At 40.7% G+C, this 25,042-nt stretch overlaps 1 long non-coding RNA gene across 2 annotated transcripts; it reads left to right on the top strand.

Moving 5' to 3' along the window:
* The first annotated feature begins 3,519 nt into the window (after nt 1-3,519).
* On the top strand, nt 3,520-25,002 carry LOC104319198 (uncharacterized). 2 transcript variants are annotated; one of them, XR_011323390.1, is made up of 5 exons: nt 3,520-3,703; nt 3,808-3,855; nt 5,290-5,352; nt 19,423-19,500; nt 23,319-25,002. It is a non-coding gene; the product is annotated as an uncharacterized lncRNA (long non-coding RNA). The 2 variants fall into 2 exon arrangements; XR_718683.2 differs by having other exon boundaries at nt 3,527-3,855.
* Nucleotides 25,003-25,042: the final 40 nt, after the last annotated feature.

The following is a 25,042-nucleotide window of genomic DNA, read 5'->3' as shown; positions in this document are numbered from 1 at the left end:
CTAGCAACTTAGCTTGTCACAGGCAACAAAGAGGTAGGACTTTCCAGATACAGTCAAGTACAAACAGCACAGCACCTTACCTGGGGTAAGAAACCAAGTCACTGAGAAGAAAATGAAGACTTTAAGGGCTCAGATGGAGGTTTACACCCATCCACAACCATTCTTGGTGGTTCTGGTAGGAACTTTAGGCTGTGGGTAAGTTCTCAAACAGGGAGCGGAGGCGGGAGTACATATGGAGAAAGGACTGCAGAGGCTGGGCACACAGGTCTTTGAGGCAGCAGGGGAGGGAGAAAGACACTGCAGTTGCAGCTGGGAGCTCATCTCTCTCCTCCCCACAACTTTTCAGGAAATGCCATGTAAAATGCAACATGCTTTACGCTAGCTTTGGCATGTTCAGTCCACTTCAGCATTTGTCATCAATAGCCCCTGTTCCCGACCCCTGGTAATGTGGTTAGCATAACTAATGCCATTTTATAGGGCAAGCAGCCATTCTTGGTGACAGAGGGGGGTCCTCTATTCATTCCTTTCCCCTCGATATCAGGCCCTGAAGGTCCTGTGAAGCAAGCAGACAAACTAAACAAATTCCTTTTCCTCCTCCCTACCAGCCTCAAGGTTCCTGGGCGCCAGGGCAATTACTCCTTCTTTACTGGCCTTGAAGGTCCCAGGCACCCAGCCAACCCCGTGGTCATGATGACCCTATCACAGAACAGGGAAGCGTAACAGCACCCAGAACACTGACCATAAAATCAAGCAGTTACAAGCCCTAAGTGGGGAACTTGGGCCGGAGCTGCTGCTGGAGAGTGAGACGGGGACCCTCCGGCGGCCAGGGATGCCTCCATCATCATCTGCTTCCTCCGAGGATTGAGTGAGTGACTCGTATTCTTTTATATGATTTTTGAGTCTAGATTGTGATTGTTATATTGATGCAGCAAACCACGTATTAAGATCTGACCAGATCTGCAGAGGGTCCAGGTGATTAGAGGTCATAAGTTAAGTTAGGATCTAGGTGATGAGAAATTATACATTGTACTATAAATTCTGAATTATGCTACTTACGGATTGTACTATATTGATTCTGCTTGTAGAAACCTTGTGCCATTCTAATCATAATATCCTGCTAAGAATATAAAGCTTTAATTGTAACTACGATTTAGTGCCATCATCATTCTGCCATCGATCCCTAAAAGAACCTGTCTGTCCCATCAGTGTCAGGTGATAGCATTGCCCACTTCAGCTTCTCGGGGGCTTCATTAATGCAAGCTTCCCACCTCCTGCACAGTTATGTCTTTGGTATCTAGTTTCATTCCCCAGTGCCAAACCTCTAGAAGTGGTGAATCTCGTGACGTTTCACCAGCTAGGACACATACGCTGCAGGCCAGAAGATACACCTAAGCCAAACGGAACCCACTGCGTTTTACCTGAGCGTGTGCCGTGAAGGGCTGCTACCTGCACTGGGCCACTATTCGTTATTCAGCAAGAGTGTCGCTACCTCAAGATACAGTTTAAATGTACAGCCTCTAATGTGCTGTGGAGAACAGACAGGAGCAGTAGTAACTATGTATTTCTGAGGCTAACGATCTGACCCTAATGCACTAAAGTTAGAATTACTATCACAGCCTACCAGAGGTTTAAGTATTGGTGGCTGCTTACGTCCCACATTTTCCCCCTTCCAGCTGCCGAATTTTCCTTAAGGTGACAGGCTTGCAAAGCATTCCCAGAGATGTAGTAGCTGTTCGGGAAGGTGCAGAGACATGCTAGCGAGCTGATTCCACTCAGCAAATGGAAGTCCTATGTGGACCACAGAAAAGTGCAGTTTCTTGGGGAGTTAAATGAAAGTGGATTTGAAAAACAAGGTTAATTGCTCAAAACCTAGGTAGGCCTAACAGAGAAGGCTTAATATTCTGTTAGCCTGAAGCATGCATGATTTCACACCATTTTAATCACCCTTGCCTCGGACATTTGAACCTTGAGGAAGGTACCCACGCATGCCGCAGGGTAACAGGGAACCCGCTTCCCACCTCCCGCTTCTCTATTTTGGCCATATATCCCCGTGTAGCATTTTAGGGAGAGACACCGTGCAGCGGCGTACCATCTCCGCCGCTCTCCATCTACGTGCCGTATCTACGCCGCAGCATTTCCCCCCGTGCCTCTGAAGCGGGAGTCTTCACGCAGTCTTTTGTGTCGCGACGTTGCACTGGGCTATTTCGGTCCCTCGCCCCGTGCCCCTGCGCTCAGAACCGGGGCCGCTTACAACCACCGCACGAACTTACACTGCCCCTGCAGAGCTCGCGGGACCCCTCCCCGACCGACCGCGCTCGACCCGGCACAAACGGGACTGCGGGCCGCCGCCGGGCTGTGCCTCCGCCCGTCCTGCAGGGACGCGGGGGCCGGGGAGGCTGCCCTCGCAGCGCTTTGCGGGCGCCTGCACTGCGGGGCGAGTCCGTGCTGCGTCCGCGCAGCGTCCCCGCCGCACGTCCCCGCGGGCGGTGCCTGAGCCAGCCCTGGCACCTGCGGGGCCCGGCGGCACCTGCGGGGCCGCGGCCGCCGGCCGCTCTCCCCTCACGCCGCCCCGCACCTCCGCCTGGCGGCCGGCCGCCCCGCGCTCTCTCCCGGCTTCCGCTGCGCTCGCCCGCCTGCCGCGGCGGCCCGCCGCACCCGACCCCCCCCCCAGCCGCCCCGCTCCCGCCCTTCCCCGCGCCGCGCCGCGCCGCGCACCGGCCCGGCGAGCTGCCGGCGCTGCCGCGGGGAGCTGGTCGGCGGCGGAGCGAAGCCCGCTCGGCCGCCCTCCGCGCCCGCCCTCGCTCCCGGCGGCCCCCCGCGCCCGCCCGTGTGGCGGCGCGGCGCCCCCTCCCCCCCGCCCACCCTCCATTTTCCTCCCTCCCAGACAGGCGCAGGCGAGGCGAAGCGGCGGGCGGCTGCCTCCGTCTCCCGCCCCTTCTCCTCAGATGCCCTTTGCTGCCGCTGCAGGGTTATTATTACAGTACGTGGCGGCTCCCTCCCCCGCCCCTCCGCGCCGCGCCGCTCCGCTCCGCTCCGCGCCGCTGGCCGGGCGCCGCCGCTGTGCAGCGCCTTGGCCTCGCTCCGCGCCTGGCCGCCGCCCAGGCCCGCGCCGCGCTGCCGCGAGGGGGGGCCGCCGGGCCCCGCGCGCGCGGGCGCGCGCGGGGCGCGGGGACAGTGACGGCCGCGCGCCAACGGCGAACGGCTCCCCGCCCGCCCCGTCGCTCCCCTCAGCCCGGGGCGGGGGTTGGGGGAAACGGCGGCGGCGGCGGCGGCGGCGGCGGCGCGTCCGCGGCCCTGCGCCTCGGGGGCCGCCGCCACCGACCCCCGGCCCCGGCGCTGCCCGGCGGAGCGCGGCCCGGCGACGGAGCGGCCGCTGCCCTGGCTGCCAGACGGCGGGGGGACGCAGGGCTCGGGATTATTGCAGACTAAGCAGTCTGGCGCTGCAGCAGCGGGCGGGGGGGAGGCGGGCGGGAGCGGGCGGGCAGGCGGGGGGTGTGTGTATGTGTAAGGAGGGGACGGGAGGGGAGGGGGGAGAGCTGGCAGCCAGCCAGCTACCATCAGAATTAGCTCATTGTTCAATATAACCGGCACTGGCAACCAAAATCCAGCCTGAGAGAGAGGGAGAGAGAGGGAGAGAGAGAGACTTTCCCCCAGCCACCCCCACCCCTTTTTCTTTTTTCTCCAAGGCTGCACTTTGGAAGAGGTGCAGTCATTCTTCCCCACACCCCCTACCCTCTCTCCACTCCCCCAACTATAAATTCCCCTCTGTAGCATGCTGCCCTTTTTTAATCCACATTTGTGTTTCAGATCATGTAGAAAGGACAGAAAGTGAGCAGGGAGCGGGGGCTTTTGTCTGTAAGTATATGCAATTCCAATCCACAGAATTTTATTTTTTTTTATTATTAATCCTCTCTCTTTCTCTCTCTTTCTCTTTGTTTCTTTCCATTTCCTTTTGTCCTTAGCTGGACTTTGCTGCAGCTTGCCTTTCCCCCTCTCGGTGCACATTTCCAAACAGGCTTTCTTAAAGAAGATGAGAAAACGTGCAGTATATGTATTTAACTCTTTGTCTTTATGCTTTAAGGCTGGATTTCTAGGCTGGGGATTTTTCTGCACACATGCAAGGGGAGATGAGAAGTGGTTTTCTAAAACTGCTTCATTTTTCTCACTTTTGCACTCAGCGAACACCAAAATGCATTTTTGAACCTAATGCACTTAGCTTTTTTAGCATGCATGCAAGGATCTAGGATTGGTTTTTCATCTCTTTTCTTCTCCCGTGTAAAACGAATCTCCCTCTTCTCCGCCCTGACACTGGATTCCTCTCAGGCTGCTGGGGTTTATTTTTAGAAAGCAGTCATTCTTGCAACAGCCTTCTGCATTTTTGCATGTGCAGCAGTTAAATTTTGGGTGGTTCTTTTGAGAAAAAAAAAACAAAACCAACCGTATTTTGGTGAACATTTAGTGATGTGCTTTCTTTCAGTTGTTTCTGTGTACATTTGTAGGTATATGAGTTTGCAGTTTTAAATCCAATATGTATGTGTGTGTTTGTGTGTAAACATATGACTCATACCTAATTACATTTCATACATACACACTATAAGTAAGAAATATGTAATCAATAGAAGAGAACTTTAATTTTTGTCACTATATGAAAACAGATAAAGAAGGTAAGCTACAAATTCAGTCAATTAAGAGAGTGGTAATTTAAGGTACCATTTAAATGAGGAAGGACCTACTCTCTTTTTTTTCCTCTCCCTATTTAAAATGGGGGGGGTGTGGAACAGAGAGAGAGAAAGCTGGAGGTTATGTAATGCAGTGCCATTTCCAAAAATACCCATTCTCTGGGCCATTACATTGTGAAAGCCTGACACTGTTATACTTGTTTCTTGATTGCAAAAAACCACACTTTGTTGTATGCCTGGGAACAATGGACCACCTTTACAGTAAGCATAGGGTGATGGGGTTTTGTCCTCTTGACTGATTTTTAGGTGTGTTAACCATTAGGTATAGTGCTATTCAGAGATGTACCAAGTGCTAAGAATAGCATAGGGTTCTGCAAATCCAGGTACCAGGGATTCCTTTGTCCTATATTTAAGCCTACAGACCACTGAAGTGCAGAGACGCATGACATATAAGTATACATGTGGTTAGAATAATTTGCATGACTTTTAACCACTGAAGCTTATACTTGGCTCACCCACTGTTATGCTGGCAAACAATAACTATTAAATACTGTGACAGTTGGAATTACTTTTTTTTCTTCATTTTTTATTTTTTTTAAATTGTTTTCAGATTGTTCTCCTTGTGCTACTTGAGAGAAACTGCAATCCCAAGACTTAACAGAATCTAAAAATGGTAAGAATTAGTTGCTTTAGCAAAGAATTAGTATTTTTTTGTATAAATACAAACCTTCTTTCCCCATCCCCAACACTCATTTATAAATATGACCTTTATAAGACATACTTTCTGAGGCTATGAGGATTTGCCATACAATGACTGATGTACTCTGAAAATGTCCGTATGTCGGATCTTTGATTTTCTTTCATTTTTTGAATAAAAATCTGAAATCATCTTTGTGCAGTAAGGCTTGTTTAATTGAAACAAGAAGTATTTAGGTTACTATGAAAAATACACATCATAACACATGTAGGAGTACATGCAGACAAAAAAATATCCAATAATTTCAGCCCTGCCACCTTCCTCCCAAAAAGAAGAAATAGGTCATTGCACTTAGTAAGTGAAGCAGATTTAATGTTAGTCTATCAGGGAAGTACCTAAGATGCAAACTAAATTTTCTTAATATTTGGTATTTTTTTCAGAAGGTTAGCCTTTCTTTGTGATACAAATCTGTTCCAGAAAAAAAGGCTAGGCCTCAGCCTAACTGAACTTACAGGCACTTAGTTGGAATGTATTTATTGAACAATATTCAACAATAACCCATTTACTTCAGTGCTAATTGCATTTCTATTTTTACTGATTAAAGCCCATTTGTTATACTGAGATACTACTACTGACAATTACCTAATTTTAAGGATGAAATATTATACATCTAAGTATTCTTTAAATATGGTATTCTCTGAGAAGGACTGTCTCAGAATCAGCAGGACAAAGAAAATTGTTTTTTACAGAAAAAGTACATAAAATAGGCAGAATTAGTTTAGATGCTGTGTAGTGATATAGCATTCTTGACTGAAGATGCAGCTATCACTGAAGCATGTCTGAATACATGTACTGACATGAATGTGATATATTTGGGGTGCTACATGATAATAACATGGTCAAAAATCTGTTAATTTGTATGGGGCAGTAGCTCATCTGAAGAAGCGTTGCATAGGGTGTACATTAGCACAGAATATTTTCCAAAGTGTGAGGTTCTCAGGGACATATTCTTCTTAAGATAGGGTTAAATTAATTGCATTAATTAAATTATCCTTGTCTGGTTCTTTGGGGTTGTTTTGATTTGAGGGAGGAGGATCAAAGGATGTTTAAAATAAGCTAATATGTAAGTAAAGCATTTTTTCTTTTTGGCTCCTTGTTTTATATCATTCCTATCTGCAAAAATAAACTTGCAAATTCTGGAGTTTTAGTCTATTCTGGAACCTACTTTTCATCAAAATGCTTTGCTCATCTGTGTATAAATGAATAGTTGGGGGTGGGGAATTAAAAGGGAAATGATTCACTTAAACTGTGAATAGAAACCATGTTAAAATACATTTTGTTCACACAATTGTAGAATATTGGATAAGGGAACTGTTTTCCTACCAACACCAAGGTGACAATCAGCCCACATTTTTAGATGGTGTGCAGGCTGTTATGTGCAATATATGCCTATCTATGGAACAAAAGATTATTTTAGGTTTAGTTAGGCATAAAATAGCCGCTGATTTTTACCAGCAGATGATTCTATAAATCTAGCAAGATTCCTATAGTAGTCAATGAAATCAGTTTTGTAAAGCCACTTTCCAGGCCAGAATATAAAATACCACTTAGAACTATTGAAATGCAGAAAACAAAATGTAGTTACACACCTTAGTCTAGTCTTACTGTCTGTTTTGCAGTGTAACATAAATAAAAATCTCCTTTGGCTTTTTTTGAAAATTTTTTTATTTGTTATGAAAAGGCCCAATTCCACTTTTTTTGTGACTGGTGATCAGAATTTCAATGTAAGAAAGACTAGGTTTTGCCCTAGCTTGCAAGGTTGCTTAAGAAGTGATACTTGGCAGAATCTCTTCCCCTACCACCACCCTTTTTTTTCCTGTCTTTCACTTTTGGCACAGTAACACCAAATGTAATTTTAAGTCAGACCACTGTCATACTTTCCTTGCAGCGGTGGACAACTTGTCTTTGACATGTTTCTTGTACTTATTGCAAGTGTCTCATTAGCCATTCTAATTTGCAGGAAGAATTCTTCTTTACATATCAACACTTTCTACACTGAAATACAGGATTGTAGAAGCGCTTACTTTGTTTTCAATATAACAGCATATGCAAAGGCTCTATTCTGCTCTTGCTGGTCAGTGAAAATTTAGCTGTTACATTTCAGCAGGCTGAACTAAACCTTAAAAAATGGGGAAAAATGGCCTGCTTATTCCTTTGCTAAACTGAAAGTTCATCAATTATTTACTTAAGCTTACAGTGAAATTAAGAGTGACTAGAATAAACATGTTGAGTGAGAACAAATGGATTCTTGGTTTAACTTCACTGTCTTACCTTCTTAGTTTCTTAACGTTCTCATTCCATAAAAAGTTTCTTAAACTGCTTACAAGTAAAAGCAAATAACTTAGCAGGTTAGTTTTCAATGCTGCTTCTCCTTTTCCTAGCCTTGGAATTAGGATTTCCTCATACGTGGTTAATTAATCTTTCTTGGAGCTGTATAATAATATCATCATCATCAATAATTTAAAGAGAAATAGAAAGGCAGAAGAGTGTACTTTCTATTCTTCTTATAATTTTAACTTATAGACATTTTGAGCCATCTTATACAAGAAGACCTGCCATTTGGGGATCTGTCCTTACTTGTGTATAATATATTTCCTTAAGTGACCGCCTAAAGGAAGAAAGAACTTGCATATTTACGTGCGATGTATAAAATCCTAAGGTGATTTTATTTGCTCTTTTCATTTGAAATGCTAGAATTTCTGTATACCACATTCATGGCAATTGCTGTTTGTCATAAAATACAAATTTAGATTCTAGTGCTAATTAAGGGGAAAAAAAAGGTTTAACTAAAAAGAAAAAAAAATTTGTTTTTAAATTGATGTGGCCTATGTGATCCAGTCATTGAAATAAAGGATCTTGTCAGAAGAGCAAGAGTAAGGAAGTCTTAATTCCAGTTTTCCGTGACCTCAAAGAAGACTTCCAGCAAAACCAGGAAAAGGGGTTTTTTTTATGGTAAATGTTTGTTTTTAAAGAAAGAAATCAAACAGGCATTTTAGACACTTGACAAAGTAGTCTGTTTGTTTGCTTCTAAAGCACAGAGGTGTGTCCTTTTCTCCTGCTCACATTGCAGTTCATTGCAGACTTCAAGTTCAGTTCCGAGAGTTTGCAGTGCAGATGCTGAGGAATTTAAAATAATAACACTAATAAAAGTTTGTATCAGTGAACAGCTACATCCTTGATAATTTAGTTTTGACCTACCTCAAAACAAATGAAAGATATTCTAGAGCAGCTCATTAATTCGCTTCTGACTTACCACAATTAGATGGCTTTCTTAAGCAGTAGTGGTGTGGAATCCCTAGGCTAGGTATTGTACAGCATAGCTGTGTCATCCAAAGCAAAAAAGGCCCCAGAAGGAGGTCATTTGGGCTGAACACTTCCTGTAGTGTATCTTTGCCTGAACTGGATCAGTTCTGAGGTTATTCTATCACTTGCGTTCTCTGCATTTTGTAGTCTTGGGGAAAAAAGATAAAAATGGGATGATAACCCTTCAGAGAGAAACTGTTGGGTGAAAAGCTTTTCTTCATTAAGCAGAGAGAAAGAAATTAAAACTTGCATTTGGTTGAAGAGAAAAAAAAATCACCATTCCGCCACTTCTTTTGCAGTTCATAGGGAAGTATACCATCATTTAAGTTAGATGAAGATACTTACGAGGCAAAGCTTATATTTAAGATTTCATCCCAGTTTAGCCATTATAAACCTTTTTCCAGTGAGTTTATGCAGATATCTTTACACATCCTGTAATTTTCTCTGTCTATAAAATGACTGCACCTTAGCAGGAGAAACTGTTCATAACCTTAGGATTGTCTGTGGAGAATGGAGCCTGGGATTGGTCTGGCAGAGGCAGGCATTTTTTGGAACCTTTTATATGCTCTGAGAGGTAAGAAGAATGAGATACTAGGATGACACGCTATGTCCAGCCTAATACTAGATACACACTGGACAAATGCAGCCCCTGGTCTGACATGAGAAAACTCATACTTCAGGTCTGGTACTGCAACTGGAATCTCCTTTATGGTGGTTCAGAACTGCATGGGAGCTGCAGGACTATATCAGATCCTCTTCTGTTCATGTGTAGCCATGGACAGAATTTGGTCAAGAGAAGTAATTGAGAGGGATGAAAGCTAAGCAGTTCGGGCCATCTGAATGTGTATATCGTGCTTTTTTGTTATGCTTATGTATTGTGCATGAAGAATACATTTGGTGTAGTTTGCTCAACACTACTTGATTCCTGAAAACTTAGGGAGAATTAAAGTCTTTCCAGCTTACAAAATAAATAAGCAGAAATACAAACTCACTTTTTGGAATACTTCTGTCAAGTCAGCTGTTCAACTGTGCAGAAGAACCGCCTTTACTTGCTTGATTATGACTAAAAAACATTGTAGTGGGGTTTAAAAAAAGTAATTTTTTTCCAAAGCTATAGATAGTGTGGATATTTCTGTGGTACACTTCATGTGCACATTAAAAGACAAAAGCTCTGTATATATGTGTTTCTACCCAGTCACAAACATGCATGCTCTGGGTGCTAAAAACTTGTAACTGCAACAGTGTACTTTATCTGAACAGAGCTGTGTTGACACATGGAATTGGAGTTTTACATAATACTTTGTCCAGTACAAACCTTTACTGAAATTTTTTCACAAAGGCTGAATTCTTGGAAAATCAGAAATAAGAATTAATATACAACTTGTAATACTACAGTCATGACATTGATTTTTAAGTCTTGGGATCTAAAGCCTTCACCAACAATCTTTTCTCTTTTTTTTGCATCGGAATACTGCTGCCCCACACCTGAGCTCTGATCCTTATGTGTGTGGCTAAAGAGAGGGGAGAGGGACTACACTTAATAGCCCTAGAACAACTTCATAAACATAATTCAGTTGGTGTCATCTACTGGGACAGGATATTTTAATAAAAATATTTTTAAATATTTGTATTTTGTTTTTATTTCAAATATTTATTCACCTCATTAAACCATATTGGTTGAGGGTGCAATCTGGAAAGGTGCAAAAATGTTCTTTTCAAAGGTTTAATGTAGAATGATACTATGAATCACTGTTTGAGTGTTACATGAAATTCAATTTAGACTGCTGGTCTGGCAAATTCATGGTAGCACTACTGACTGAATCCCTATGTAGATGTTCCTGGGAGGATTCGTGATGTTTCCTTCTGTAAATACTGCATTTAAAAAAAAACAAAACCACCCTCAGAACAGGTAGCATTTTCTCATCCTGCAGAAAGAAGTGTTTCTGGATTAATTCTGTTAACACTAACCTTACTGTCTGTCTACTAGTGTAGCATACCTGTGTGGGAGTAAGTTGAAAAAAGTTAAAAGAAATTTGTGTATTCTCACTGAAGGTGGTATAAGCCTTGGCTTAATATGTACCTTATCAGAAAGAACTCCTGAATTCTTACAGTGCTGATGTTTAGAAGGCACACATTGGCACCACAGAGCTACTCAAAAGTCAGAGAGGAACAGGTCTTCCTTCTTTGTTTTAACATGACTGTATCTGTGATAAATTGCCATCATGAAACAGTATGAGTTTAAATAACTCTATTCCTGCTGGCAGAAGAAAATCCTGTGGAAATATTGGTAAATGTCCTTACCCTTAATTTCTCAGCTAAGTAATTATATAAGGCGATATGAACAAAACCCAGAAACAAATTTGGCAGGAAAAATTCTTTTCCTGTGTGTCTCCTCATTAGGTGAGTACCAGAGCCCACAGATATTTTATTACTTTCAGTCTACAGAACATACACGATACAGTTTGTGGTTTTGTATTGGAGTAGCAGTTAAGCTACATTAAATGGTACTAGATGCTGGTAATATGGTGGCTGCAGGTAAATGCAAGCACCTGTTACAGTATCATCAGCTGTGGTTGTTACATCCCTTTTAATGAGGTAAGTACTGGCTGTACAATGTGGTTCTGTCTCCCATTTCCAAGAGTACCGCTGGGGCTTTTAATCTTGCCTGAAATCTGCTGGTTGGGCAAGAGGTTGGCGTCTCATGAGGGAAAAGGCTCTCGTGGCTGGCTTCTGCAGGAAAGCAGTCGGCAGAGGCAGTGAGCTTGCCGCCACTCGGAGAACAACATCGCTTGTTGGATTTCTGGTCATCTTTCTGGTATGTGTGAGAAATTTAAACAAAATTAAACAAACAGAACAGTTTTAGTCCAAAGCACTGTATTAAGTCTTCTGTAAGTTACGGCATTCAGGCCGTTAATTTAGAAAATTTATAGGAAATTAAAAAATTTTGGGATTCAGCTTGGTGTATACATTTTGTATACCCCAAAATTGGAAGGAGGGAATTGGGAGAGCACACAGGAGAAGCATTATTCTGGGCTGTTCTTATTCTTTTGTAAGGATTCCCCTACTGGCCACCAGCTGTTCTTGCTGGTCTTTCCCTTGAGATCGAAACTTGGTGGGGCAAGGAGACCGGGCTAAATGGACCTTTTGGTCAGCCTGTGACCATGCTGCTTTTCTTCCTCCTCTGTTGTTCCAGTAATTTGTCAGTGTTAGGTATGAAACTACTGAAGAACTTAACAATGCAGCCTTTGGTCCTGAATTTTGCTGCCATGCTGTGTGTTCACCTGACTTTGTAGCAAGAGACTTGTTTTTGCATCTTGTTCTGCAGGTACCATTAGGTGTAGATACAGATAGTTACTAATTAAACTTTTCATTACCTTATTGCAGTTGAGGAGTAAATTACAAACTCCTATCTGAAAACTCATACTATTTTAATTCTCAGGCTTGCTACTGTTGATTTTCTGTGTGTGCATGTTAAGTAAAATAACAAAAGCTACCATTGTAGTGCAGAGGCAAACAAAATGAAGTGGAAAAGGTGCTGGGTTGCACTGGGTTTTGAGTTTGGTTGTCTGGAGGGCTCGTTTAGTTATTTCAGTTTCTATAATGTTTTACAGTTTCAGAGTCCATGCACAGAAATTTACTGGTGGAACAAAGTAGTCTGCAGCCATTTTATTGCTTAATGGAACTTCTCATATAATATACATTTGTTTCTTATTATTGTTCTGGAATAATTGCATTTCTTTTCCTTTCAAGGAGTGTGATACTCTAGTGATGAGTATCTTTGTTAAATTAATGAATTCAGTCAGAAGTAGAACATTTATGACAGCATTCACAGTGTACCACTTGATTTCTTTTTCTCTTACTCTTCATATGCGTGGTAAATATTAACAATGCTTTGCAATGGGTTTTGCATATTAATGAATTAAAAAAGCAGCATGAGAGCACTTGTAGCACATAAGCTAAATTCATCCTGACTAGTGCAGAAAAGTGCAAATTGATCTCTCTGCCTAAAAATTGCATTATGCTCAGGTGGTGCGGGGAGGATTCCTCTCCAGGGGAAAAGAAAGTGTTTTCTATAACTAACCTCATTCAATCATGTATGCCAGAAGACAGCTAAATTTTCTGTTGAGGGTTCTTACCAGCTAAAGCATTTGGCAGGAGTGTGCTGACTATGTACTCAAGCTTAGATTAGCTTGTGTTTTCCCCCTCATCAATGCCATACTCGCTCAGTTTTGGAGGCCAGTAGTCACATAAGACACTGGGAAAGATGTGCCTGCTCCGAGTGCTTAGTATCTACCAGCATCCTTTCCTGCAGCAAGGCGCTCTGCAGTAGTAGAGCCCATTAGTCTTAAAAGCATGTTTTAGCAAATTTTGCACAGGCACTCAGATAATTTTCTTACATATGTCATGGGATGCTGCAAGTACAGATATAAAAGGTGCAACCTGTATAGTATGGATGAGGACAGGAGTGAATTCTTTGAAGAAGCTGATACAGCTGAGCCAAGGTATGAGACTACATAGGAGCAGACACTTCAGTGTAACCTGGAGAATAGATGCTTTATGACCAATAAAATAAACAGTAGATGAAGATGGGCTTATATGAGAAGTTTTGTACTTAAAATCTAGAAAAACTACTTCCAAGGTCACTTCCTTATGTTGTGTAGGGAAGGAGCAGATGACATCCTATTCTGTGAAATTGACAGAAATTGAAGAAGTGATGAACAAGGACTGCAAAAAACCCCTAATGAATAAACTTGCTAATTCATGTGCAGCATGGAGAGGGGGATGCAAGGAAAAGCATACTTGTCTCATTTAGGCTTTTTCATCTCTATGTGGTTGTGAGTTTGAGTCATCAGATGGGGAGGAATAAAAAGCAGCAGTAATATCTTCCCCATGAAAAGGCAGAGCCAGCAAGGGATGCTGATGCACAGAAGTCAAAGGCAAGTTCAGGTATGCTGTTGTCCTGCCATGTTCTGCTGATATACTGCCATATATTAATTATTACTGTAATGGCAGGTAAAGTCTCACCAAAAAGGTGGGCCACTTGGAGCAATCCCAGCTAGGAGGAGAATGATTGTATAATTCTTTATCAGTTCTCTCAAACCATTTATCTACATTTATCTGCTGTGTGGAATTAACCAAGTGAAATGATTGTAAATGATTCCTGCCCAAGTGATTTCTGAATGTTCATGGCACTGATGTGGAAAGCAGGACTGATCAAAAAACCTGCTGCCCTGACAGTATACTGAAAATGTGAAGACAGGTTGTTGGGGGTAACTGTCACTGTACCTCAACCAGAAGCTCAGACTTGTGATGCAGCGCCATGCAAAAAAAAAAGATCAAGTTCACAAAATTGGCGGGCCTCACACCTGCTAAACGACATGTTCACAGTATATTTAAATAATTAAGCTAAGGTAATTAAGTTGTATTTTAACTTGGGGAAGTTGTTTCTGATGTTTCAATAGTGAAAGCTTCCTCGCTGAGCCTGTTTCAGAGTCAGCCTATCACAACAGCAGCATCCTGTTTGATCATGAGTACAGCTTCTTAAATGTAACAAAGGTTCATCAAAACTTCACCGACTCTTTGAAATGAGGAGCAATGAGCCCTTTTGATGTAGCCCTGTCATTGCCCTCTCCAGAAGATTTAGATGAAAAAGCTGATTGATAGCAGACTGCCACCCAGCTAAACTCTTGAGAAGCAGCAACCATCCAGCTGACAGTTGCTCTATTTATTAAATCCTGCATGCTAGGTGTGGAACACGGTGGACATTAATATTATATGCTTTAATAATGTTCCCCTCACAGTGTTAAAAATAAAATGCTGCAGATGGGAGCATTAGTTTACCACTTGCACTGAAGTAAATGCATTTATCCTAGCACAAGCTTTCCTTCCAGTTTTGTTTAAAATGAACTAGGTTTTTTTTAACAGTGATTTATTTGGTCTTCAAGAAATGGTGCAGTAAGATTTTCTGTTTATGCATCTGGATTGTGATAGTGGGCTGTTGGTTACAAAGAAAACTTTTTACTGCACTGGGAAGCACTTGGGGATTGAGAAGTGCATGGTAAAATGTGCTGGGAAAAGTCACTACAGCTGAAACCAGCTGGTAACTAAGATACTTTTAAAAAAAACCTGCAAAGTTATAACTGTTTCAACTTAGCAGGCAACTATGTTATAATTTTTTTTGCAAAAGAAAGTGCATCAAGACTCAGTTTGGAAAGAAAATCTGCTAGACACTTTCAGTGATGCTGAGACTAACTGCAAAGGAAGTAATCTACAACTTTTCCCTCTAGAAGCCTTAATACCATTGATCTATGTCATTGCAACACAGAGCAATGGTGGTGAAAAATCCCTGAACTACTTTAAAGAAATATAGGTACAGAAATGAGGAGCAGCATTCCCTCCTGTCTATACAGCCCATCCCCAGGAGAGCACAGTAGGAAGATGGCCTGTCTCTGTTCTGAATTAGGCACTACAGACACACAGGGTCCTTGGTCCTCACAACTGCACAAGTGTAGTTTTAGCGCTGAGCATGCCGCCCCTCTTCAACACGTACCTCTGTCATGTTACTCCCCTGTTCCTCAGCACATGGCCATCTGTGTCTGCATTTAGACTGCTAATCCATATAGTAAAGCTTTTCCTTTTATTTTCTTTTTTCCTCTCCTAGGTAGGTTAGTGCAGAATTACTGGAGATGGTCACCCTTTATTTGAAATTAGTAATTTCTAGAGTACTTCTCATGATTTCCTTTTTGTTTTGTGCCTCCCCCCCCCCCCCCAAAAAATTGGTTTATATGATAAAGAAGTCATCTGAAACTTCTCAAAAGGTGGTTGCTGATGTACTCAGATCAGTTGGTCTTCTTCATTAAGCTTGTAGTTTGGAAACTGAGACTACAGTTGGATTCAACTCCTGTAAGTCTTGAATGAGTCTTGATGAACAGGAATTCAGTTGTAGTCCACATGGGGGGGAAAAAAAAAAAAGATAGAAAAAGTAAGTCTGGAGGCTTTCTTGCTTGTTTCTTAACTATAAAAACCTTGGGAATACTTAACAGGAGTGTGCTAATTTTACTAAGTTTAGCATGCCTTAAATCTGGGGTTTTTTTTCCTCTTGATGGATGTATCTGAATGTTTGAAAGATGCTTTTAGTGAGTAGGAATGAAGAGTGGGTAGCAAGAAATTAATTTTAGCATTTGATGTGACTGATACACTAGCTGTAGTCCAGCTCTGTTAAAATTATTTTATGTACCTGTTTTAAAGCTGGGCAAAAGTTTGTTCTCCCCTACTACTGCTCTTAAAGAGGACATGGCTTAAAATGTAAGAAGAGGCATTAGAGTTTTGAAGTGTCATTAAACAGAGCCTTTGCAATAGCAAAAAAGAAGTTTCTCCATTTGTTGGGCAGAGGACAAAAGAAGAGTCTACTCTAGAAATCCTTCTGGTTAAAAGAAAAAAAAAAAAGTAGTAAGTAGTTCTGGAGTCTGGATGTTGTAAAAGCTGATAAATAGACTGGGCATTTATTTTCCTCTGCCTTTGCTTTTTCTAATTTTTAATCTTAATTTTTATTACCTGTATCTTTTCAAGAGGATGGATGATAAAGAATTGAAAACATATTCTTCATAGATCATAATTCCTTATTTCAAGTTGACCTTGATGTTTCAGGCAGAATTACTTGTTGTTGTAGAACACTGTCTCAGACAGCATTTCCCAGATCAGTGAGTTTCTTTCCCCCTGACTTCTCAAAGTAGTTTTGTGTATCACATGTTCTGCCAGGAAGGCAGGCTTCCAAGGGTAGTAATGCTGTTAGTCAGATATTTAGGGGTGATCCACTCTGATAATTTATGGACAAAGTTTACTAGCTTGATTTTTTTCCTAATGATTATCAAATACCGAGCCTATTAATTTCAGTCAGCATACTACTCTTATGCATTGTGTAGACTTGCAGTAAATTTAGTTTTCAGTCCATCCTAAAGTTCAGTAATTCTGTTCTGAATCCTGATACTTTGGTTATGTAAGCCAAGCCTGTACTCACATAATAGTCACGCAGGAAGTACTAAGAAATTAAAATATGGTGTGTATCAATGGGAGCATTTATTTAGGAGAGTTTGCTAACAGCTGGAATGTTGTAAGCCTTACATACTATTCTGCAATGGAGCATTGCTCTGCATTTTTTGTCTCTCTATAGCTCATCTTGCAACATTGATATCAGTTGTTTTGAGCTACCGTAATTGACTAAAAGTTCTTGCTGTGTTTTTCTAACACCCTAGTTATGAGTATATTTGAATATCTAACTAGTTTCTGCATTTTATAAAGCATATAGCACAGCAAGACATCCTCCTTCTCCCCCCGCCCCCATCCTGCTGGACTGTAGTAAGTCCTGAATGGACATTTCTGCACTGGCATCTTTTTTTTCCATTGCAGAATCTTTCTCCACTTAGCCAGGATGCAAACTATGATTCCCTGGCCTTTCAGCATTGCTCACAAGGCAGATACTTAAAAGTCCTTTGGCTGCCCATTCAGGACTTTAGTACCGTTGTAGCAAAGCAGTTACTGCATGTGGAATAGGTCCACATGATCATTATCTACCAATATTGGCCACAGTTGTTGTTTTTGAAGAGATATTAAGAAAACAGCACATTACTAAATTTTTCTCCACAGAAAATTACTGTGAAAAATAGCTGCAGGCTTGTGTAGGGTTTTTTGGTGGTGGTGGTGGGTTTTGGTGGGTTGTTTTGTTTTGTTTGTTTGTTTGTTTGTTTGTTTTTAACCTGGAGCATAGTTGTGAGTATATCTTACAATTTACACCTTTTTCCTCCTGTCCCATTCCCAACATCCACCCTTAGACTGCAGTCCTTCTAAATTCTTATGAATTTAAGTTGAGGATCCTTTATTTGTCATTTAACTGCAGGTGCTTATTTTATTTCTATTAAATTATTAATAGGGATGACAAGGCCTATAGGCTAACCTGAATACATCTCAGACTCCATGGAAAATATAGAAGCTCATATTCATCATAATGAGTAATACTGTATTCTGATGCTTATTCTTTCCTCCTACAGGAGAATACACATTTTTGTGTACTCTGCTGTTTTGAGCATGCCTTCCTGTGGTAGAGCTGAAGAGCTATCACTGTTTCCCACCATGAGTTTTCATACAAAAAATATGACTATATAATAAAATCAAGGCATAGTTGTAGGCTATAATCAACAGGAGAGCTCAGGGGTTACTTGGTATCTTTCATTCAAGTGTCTCACATATTCAACATGAACATTAACTGATGAATTCACAGAGTGTCCTGTGCTGCGTATTAGTTATTCTACATCAGCTATATCCAGAGACCTTAACTGGCTTGTCTGAGATCATATAGTAATCTAAAATACAACATAAAATCTGATGCTTTAATCAGTAGAAAGCACCATAGTTTGTACTGCAGAAAATCATTGGAGAATGTATCAGAGCAGGCACTGCTTTAGGCTCTGTGTTTTAAATTTCCCAGCTTTGTTTCCTACTTTATAGCAGAGTTCAGGATTTTCTCTTGGAAAGATGATTCAAGTAATCTGGTAGTTTCTCCAAGCTACATCTAGTCCAGTTGTGACAACTAGTAGTCAACACATAACTCCACAGAAATGAAAACATTCCTCAGGTTTCAATATAAGTACAATAGTAAACAGGTGAGTAAAGCTGGTCCACCAGGAGTTTAAGTGGCAAGGCAAGTTTTGATTCCCAAAGTGCAAACAAATTTGATGGCGTAATTTATAATGTTCAGCTCAAAACATTGACAGTTTGACATTCAGGCATTGTGCAGAAAGTTCAATTCACAAAACCCAAAGACCTGGGAGGCAGACCCAGCAGGAAAATAAATCTAAGATCTTCAAGCGTTGTATGCAATTTGAACCTGACCACTTCAAATGCTCTGATCTTCATCCTGAAGTTGAGGAACCGAAGCACAGATTTCCAGCTCAGATTCACCATAACTGAGATGTATTAGCTTGGCATTTATTCACTCTAGCTTCCCACTGTAGTCAGCGGCTGGCTTTGGATCTTACCCATTTTCCATAGGAAAATTTTCCTATAGCAGTCATAGGCCAGTACCTTAACCATTAAATCCTGCAGCCAGCTATTTTACTTTATGTCTTTTATAATGTTTTGGAATTCCTTTAATGTCTAAAATAGAGGGTGCTAACACAGAATTATAACTGTGTCAATGATCTTAGAAAGTAATAAGTTCTAGTTCACAGTTCATTGTGAAAGGATTATCAAAGGTGTGTTGCCCTTGTCTCCTGCAGTCATCAGCAAAGGTAATAAACTTCATTAAATAGTCTTTCACCAGTGACTTCTGGCAGAAAAGAATGGCAATGTGGTCTCACAATATCCTCAGTAAGTTTATTAGTACAGACATGCTTTTATACAGAATTTCTTAGAGATTTTAAAAAATCCATCCTATGGTCTTTTTAAAAAGCCTGTTGAACATAGATTGCCATAAACAACACAGCTGAAATACTCTAGGGACAGATCTTGTTGTCATGGGTACTCAAAAATATATACTGAGCATAAAATGCAGCTACATCTCAGGGCCAAGCTCAACTGACATTAGACTCTTGGTTTTAGTAATGTGATCTGTCACATGAACACCATTTGATTGCATTTAATGAATCTGTCTTTGTTAGTAAGAAATTGTATATATTTATGTCACTACAGGTTTGTCAACCAAGGTTAATGATTTGGGTAAGCCAGAAAACCTTTCCAACCAGCCGAGGGGATGGGGGATTTCCAAAGGTAAAGCTATTTATGTAATTTCTTTCATCTAATAAGCAGTTTACTAAGGTGAAAGTTTTCTGAAAAAAACCCCACAAACCAAAATAAACCACTGAAAGTTCAATGGATTTTATTTTATGACTGCTTCAAGAGAGTAGCCAGATTTCAGATTTCATCATGAGTCTCATGGTATTCTGTTTTTCTTAAAGCCTTGGCTCCTTGAGACAGGCAGTTAACTGAAGATTTCAGCTTTCATTTTAAAATTATGTTTTTAGCCCTCAGGTTTGCAAAAAATGCGGACTCTTGCTGGCTACATACCAGAAGGAGAACATACTAATTTTCAAGACATATTTCTTAAGCCTGTCTCGTGATTTTACAAGCTTGACATCTGAGTTTTGAATGCTTGATTTTGGCAATTCTCTCTTAGCAATGCAGATGAAAAAGTCGATGATAATGCAGGAGGAGGAAGGAGGTGGTGTTGTTTTTCTTTTCCTTTTGTTAGGTTTTCTGCTTGTGCTTTACCTGACTTGAGTAACAAGCATTCAAAGCATGGCAGTTTTCATCAGAGTTTTACAAGAAGTACCCCAACATAATGCAGAAGATGTGGCTTGTCAGACAAGATTCATAAGATTTTGTTTTGTTACCATTGCTGGTTTCATAAATGTGAAATTGGGTATGAAAATTGAGTAAGAAAATATAACAGTTACTCAGAACCACAGAATGTACATGTTTTATTTTCATATTCCCTTTCATTACTGACTCAAAATCCGGAAAAAAAAAAAAAAAAAAAAAAGCAAAGCAGGTAAGTAAAGGACGGAGCACATGGAAAATTGTTTTGATTAAGTTTCAATTACTATCTAGACTCCAGCTCCCTGCTAACAAAACTCTGCTATTCCATCTGGATAACACTATATTTTCCACAATTTTTCTTCATAAAGGAAGTTCTAAAATTTATAGCTGGGCTATTTGCAGTCTGCTATTTGCAGACTCATGTGCCAGCATGCCAATCTTTAAATTAACATGTATGGCAGTACTGCCATTCTTAACATTCAAAGTATTTCAAAAGTTCAGCTGAGTAGGGTGATAGCAATGCCAGACTATGATGAATGTGCTATATATGCTCACACATATATTAAATGAATTTGCTAATTTTATGAATCAGCTGTGTGTTAACTAGATGATTTTTATTCAAAATTTTAATTTAACAGCTTTTATTAGCTTGTCATTCATCATTAAACAAAGTTGCTCCTGAAACACAGGAATGAAGCTGTGAACTATGTGCAGCATAGTCACTAACAATGCTGCATTATATTGGATTTATGAGTAGCCATGTTTTTTTGCTGTACATAGCTTAAAAAAAGTTTGTCAAGAGGGATAAATGTCTTTCAGCCAGTCAAAAAATATTATAGTTTTTTTCCTTTAAAGTGATTGGATTCCTGCTTTTTAAATACAATGACTTTTTCCTAGCCTTTATGTAATTCTTCAAAAGATTTGGCATATGCTTACAAGGACCAGTTTTTAGAGCTAGCTCCAAATTTTATTTCACAATTGATCTTCAAAAGCAACTTGAATATTAGCTGCACACAATCCAGCTTCCAGCAGAGTATCAGACTTAACAGAAACTGGGTGTCTTTGGAATCTAATTTTTTTCATCTGTCCTATAAAATTAATCAGGGTAAGTTGCTGAAGAAGACTGCAGAAAGTGTTTAGTCCTTCAGCTCAACAGTTTTATGTACTCAGTGCTAAACAGCTTGAACTACTTAAAGAATAAAGTAAAATTAATAGATTTTTTGAAACTCTTATTTCAGTTAAAAGCGCTTTTTTGTTTTCATGCAGCCAACAAATGTAAAAGGATACATTTCTTAAAGACAATTTATTTCCAGACCTAGAACGGTCACATGGGATGTTTTATCTTATGATTGTATGGCACAATTTCAGGACTGGGATTGTTTTCACAGCTGAAAAGGAACTGCCCAACACAATGCTTTTGGAAATTTGCCCAGACCTTTGGTCTGTGTGGTGTGCCTGTTTGCATGTGTAAGTTTCTAGTTTTCTTCTCATATCCTGTAATGATATACAAGTAGCAAATTTAGTCAACAAAAAAGCAAAATATTACCACGAGGATGGAATTTTCTAGAGTCCTGTGAGGAAATATGTTTGTACAGTCGCTAAAATTTAGAAGTTATTTTTTCATTCTGAAATTGTCTCTTGCAAAATCCCCAGTTTGGCTCTATCAAAGGCAAAGTATGTTTCTACTCCTACTTCTTCCCCTGGGTTGCAGAGCCCTTCTGCATATGTACTGACCAAAGTCTGCCCAGTTTCTCCATTTCTTGATGCCCCAAGGGGAGAGGGCACCATTTTCCCCTAGGAAAGGATTTTACTCTTATGTTCAGCCTGAAAACTGCTCCTGGCTGCGTGCAGTGCAGAACCCTGGGAGGAGTTCATCTACCTGAAAGCAGAATTTGTCCTGTAAACTGTGATAAAGACAGTGGGAGAGCCACGGGGTGGCTTCCTTCCCAGCACAAGTAGATGCAGCAAATATGGACATTCCAGTGAAAATTATGCCTCTGAAGCGCGAAGAAAGGAAAATTGCTGAAAATTGCACTTTGTTGGTAATTGTGAGACTGCTATGTGTTTAATTCCTAATTCAGAAATTCACAACTCTCACATCAGAAAAATTGAACTTGGAGAAGACAACTTCAATTTCTTAAACAAACTAGAAACATTCTGCTTATATGACAAACATTTCCTAAGCAATAAAAGCAATAAAACACCTTTAGAATTCTGATCTCTTAAACACAAACCCCACAGATTCTTTCCACAACTTACAATATATTACTAGCTAAACAAATTCTTTTTGTTTAAGATCCCATGGTGACATAGCATCAGCAAAGTACTTTAAGCACATGCTTAGCCCTTAGGCTTCCTTCTGAGGCTTAAACTGAAACACATATTTAAATGCTTTGCTGAACAGGCAGAGACTTCAGCCAGTGAATGGTTAAGGGTGGCTAACGAAAACCTATCTGAGGCAGCTGGCTGATATGGCGCACCACCTCCTTACTCGTCCAGAGACAAGTGACACACTAGAGTGTGTTTAGAGTGCTCTTTGCAATGAAGTACTATAGGAAAGTTACTTACTAGCGTACGCTAGCTGCTTAAGCCGTAAGGTGTTTAAAAGATGAGACGTCTAAGATGTAAAAGGTTCTCTTAATAATAAGATGATCTTTCATAACTATGTCTGCCTTCTGTGCTTCACGTGTGTAAAACAGGTAATTGCTTGTTTTCAGCCATATTTGTATGACAGAACTACTGCACACACAGCACCTGCAGGTGCCGTTTCAGACCTGAGCTGTCCGAGCTATTATGAAAGGCACAGAAATGGCTTGGTTTGGCAGGAGCAAGAAAAATAAGTCTGAGAAGTAGTGTAAGGATGTATGGCTGGTGGTGAGCTGCAGAAATGGTTGTCACTCCATAGGTTCTTCCCCTGTAACTTTGCTGGCATGGTTGGGCTTTCCCCAGCTGCAACAAACGTCCAAATTCTCCAGTTCAGCAGTGGAGGATAGTTGTTGGCTCAACTCTTTCACATTTTGGGTGCTGGGGCACACTTATTCATCCCCAATGAAGAGTCTTCCTCAGATGCTGCAAGGCTTGCCTGGTTTTTAAACAATCCTTTGCTCTCTAATGGCATTAGTGTTTATAGTTGATTTAGCCGTGTTTAGTAGATGTTTACTTCTGAACTAAAGCTAGGGAACTATGGAAATCTTAGGGTGGGAGAAAGGAGGACTCCACTGGACAGACTTCATCAAAGCACAGCTAATACTGTTTTCTCCTCTCTGCAGGGAAGTCTCCCCATATCAAAGGAAGTAAACCGCAAGAAGAAAAGTGAGGCAGAAGGGGCATGCCTGGTTCCAGTAGATGGCTATGGACACCATTTCACCCAAATCAATCACATCTGCTCTTTTTAGTCATAATTTCTTCATTTGTATTACATATGGTGTATGGGTTTGATGAGGTCATGGTGTCATATATTGGGAATTGTTTCTGTGTAAATCATTAAGTGTAAGAAGAAACTATGGGACTCTGAGCCTTGCTTTAGAGAATAACAGTGGACAAACGTGTACCATAAAAAATAGTTTTTAACATTCTGACTCAAGTGAAAGCTCTCAGAATTTCACACTGTGAATCCATGTTTACAAACATTACAGGTGGGCCCTCAGGCCTGGTTCTACCACAGCAATATGTTCCACTACTCAAACTCCACTGCTCACACATAACCGGTAAACAGTTCTCTCCATTTCCACCATAGCAAACTGCTTCTTGCAGAGGCTGAGAGTCCCCCTTTTTTTTCATTTAGATGTAACAAGCCTAGTAGTTTATTTTCATCGATTGTCTGTATATCTATATTTTATCCATGTACTCTTTTGATGTATAGAAGTAGTATGAAACTCATGGTTTCCTTGTGGTAAGTGATTGTGATGCTGCCACGGGATTTGAGACACTGATGAATGGTGCTATTTTGGACTTTAAATATGCTCCTTGGCAAGGTAGCTCTGATGGAGTTATTTTTTATTTCCATGTTCTGAGAAGGTGTTGGTACTTTGTTTTTCTGAATGTTGTTCTTTAGACTGGACTGACTTGTTTACTTGTGTCTTCAGTGTGGCTTTCTTATTCAGTGCTGTAGGTGAGTAACTACTTATAGTGTACAAGTGAGGAACTGATTCTGTATCAGGGTCCACTCACAAACATGCAGTTATAGTGGGAGCAATCACAAAACTGTAATTTAAGTAAAATCTCCTTTCTGACTCCTATCCACCTGATGTATAAAGACGAGCAATAATTTTCCACCAACCTCTCAAAATCTCTTTTGATTTTTGTCTTTTTTTTTAAAGCCTTTTTTTAAAGAAGGGACAAGTTTTAATGTCCACTTCAAATCCATAAAATAGGGGATATAGTAAGAAAAACACAGCAAATTTCTGGGAGGAGAAGTCCTAAAGGGGAAAGAGTACATTTCCACAGTACTGTCAACATGTGGACTTTACATTTTTGTTCTTGCTCCCAGACTACTATCAATACAAAACAACACAAAACACAAAACTAAACAGTATCATCTACTCATGGAGTGTTGTTGTGTTAGACACAGTCTGAAAGCCCACCTTAATTTTTTATATAACTGTCTTTTAGCTCTTCCTTTCACAGGGCAGGCCTTGTTCTGAACTGGTTTAGCTTCTGACTGTTAAATACCAATGCATGCAATGCACTTCTAGATTTCTTTCTTTTCTCCACCTGCTGTATGCCTTTTCTTGTACATTTTATTTTCCAATAGATTAGATACATCTACTGTGCTGTATATAGAGCAAGAAGTAATATTCAGCAGTTGTGGCATTTATGTATAGTTGCAGTTGTGTACTGCTGAAAACGCAGGCTTTTGTAACAATGTGATCTTTAATGATGCACTACAAGTACCCAATGTATTTTAGCTATTTTAGTAGGATTTGTTCAATAAATATGCAAGCTTTAAGGGTAGCTGTCATGTCTCTTGTTTCCTTGTTAGAATAAGGGGAGG

This window comes from Haliaeetus albicilla, chromosome Z (assembly GCF_947461875.1).
Source record: "Haliaeetus albicilla chromosome Z, bHalAlb1.1, whole genome shotgun sequence".
Taxonomy (NCBI): Eukaryota; Metazoa; Chordata; class Aves; order Accipitriformes; family Accipitridae; genus Haliaeetus; species Haliaeetus albicilla.
This window is presented reverse-complemented; position numbering and strand designations above follow the sequence as displayed.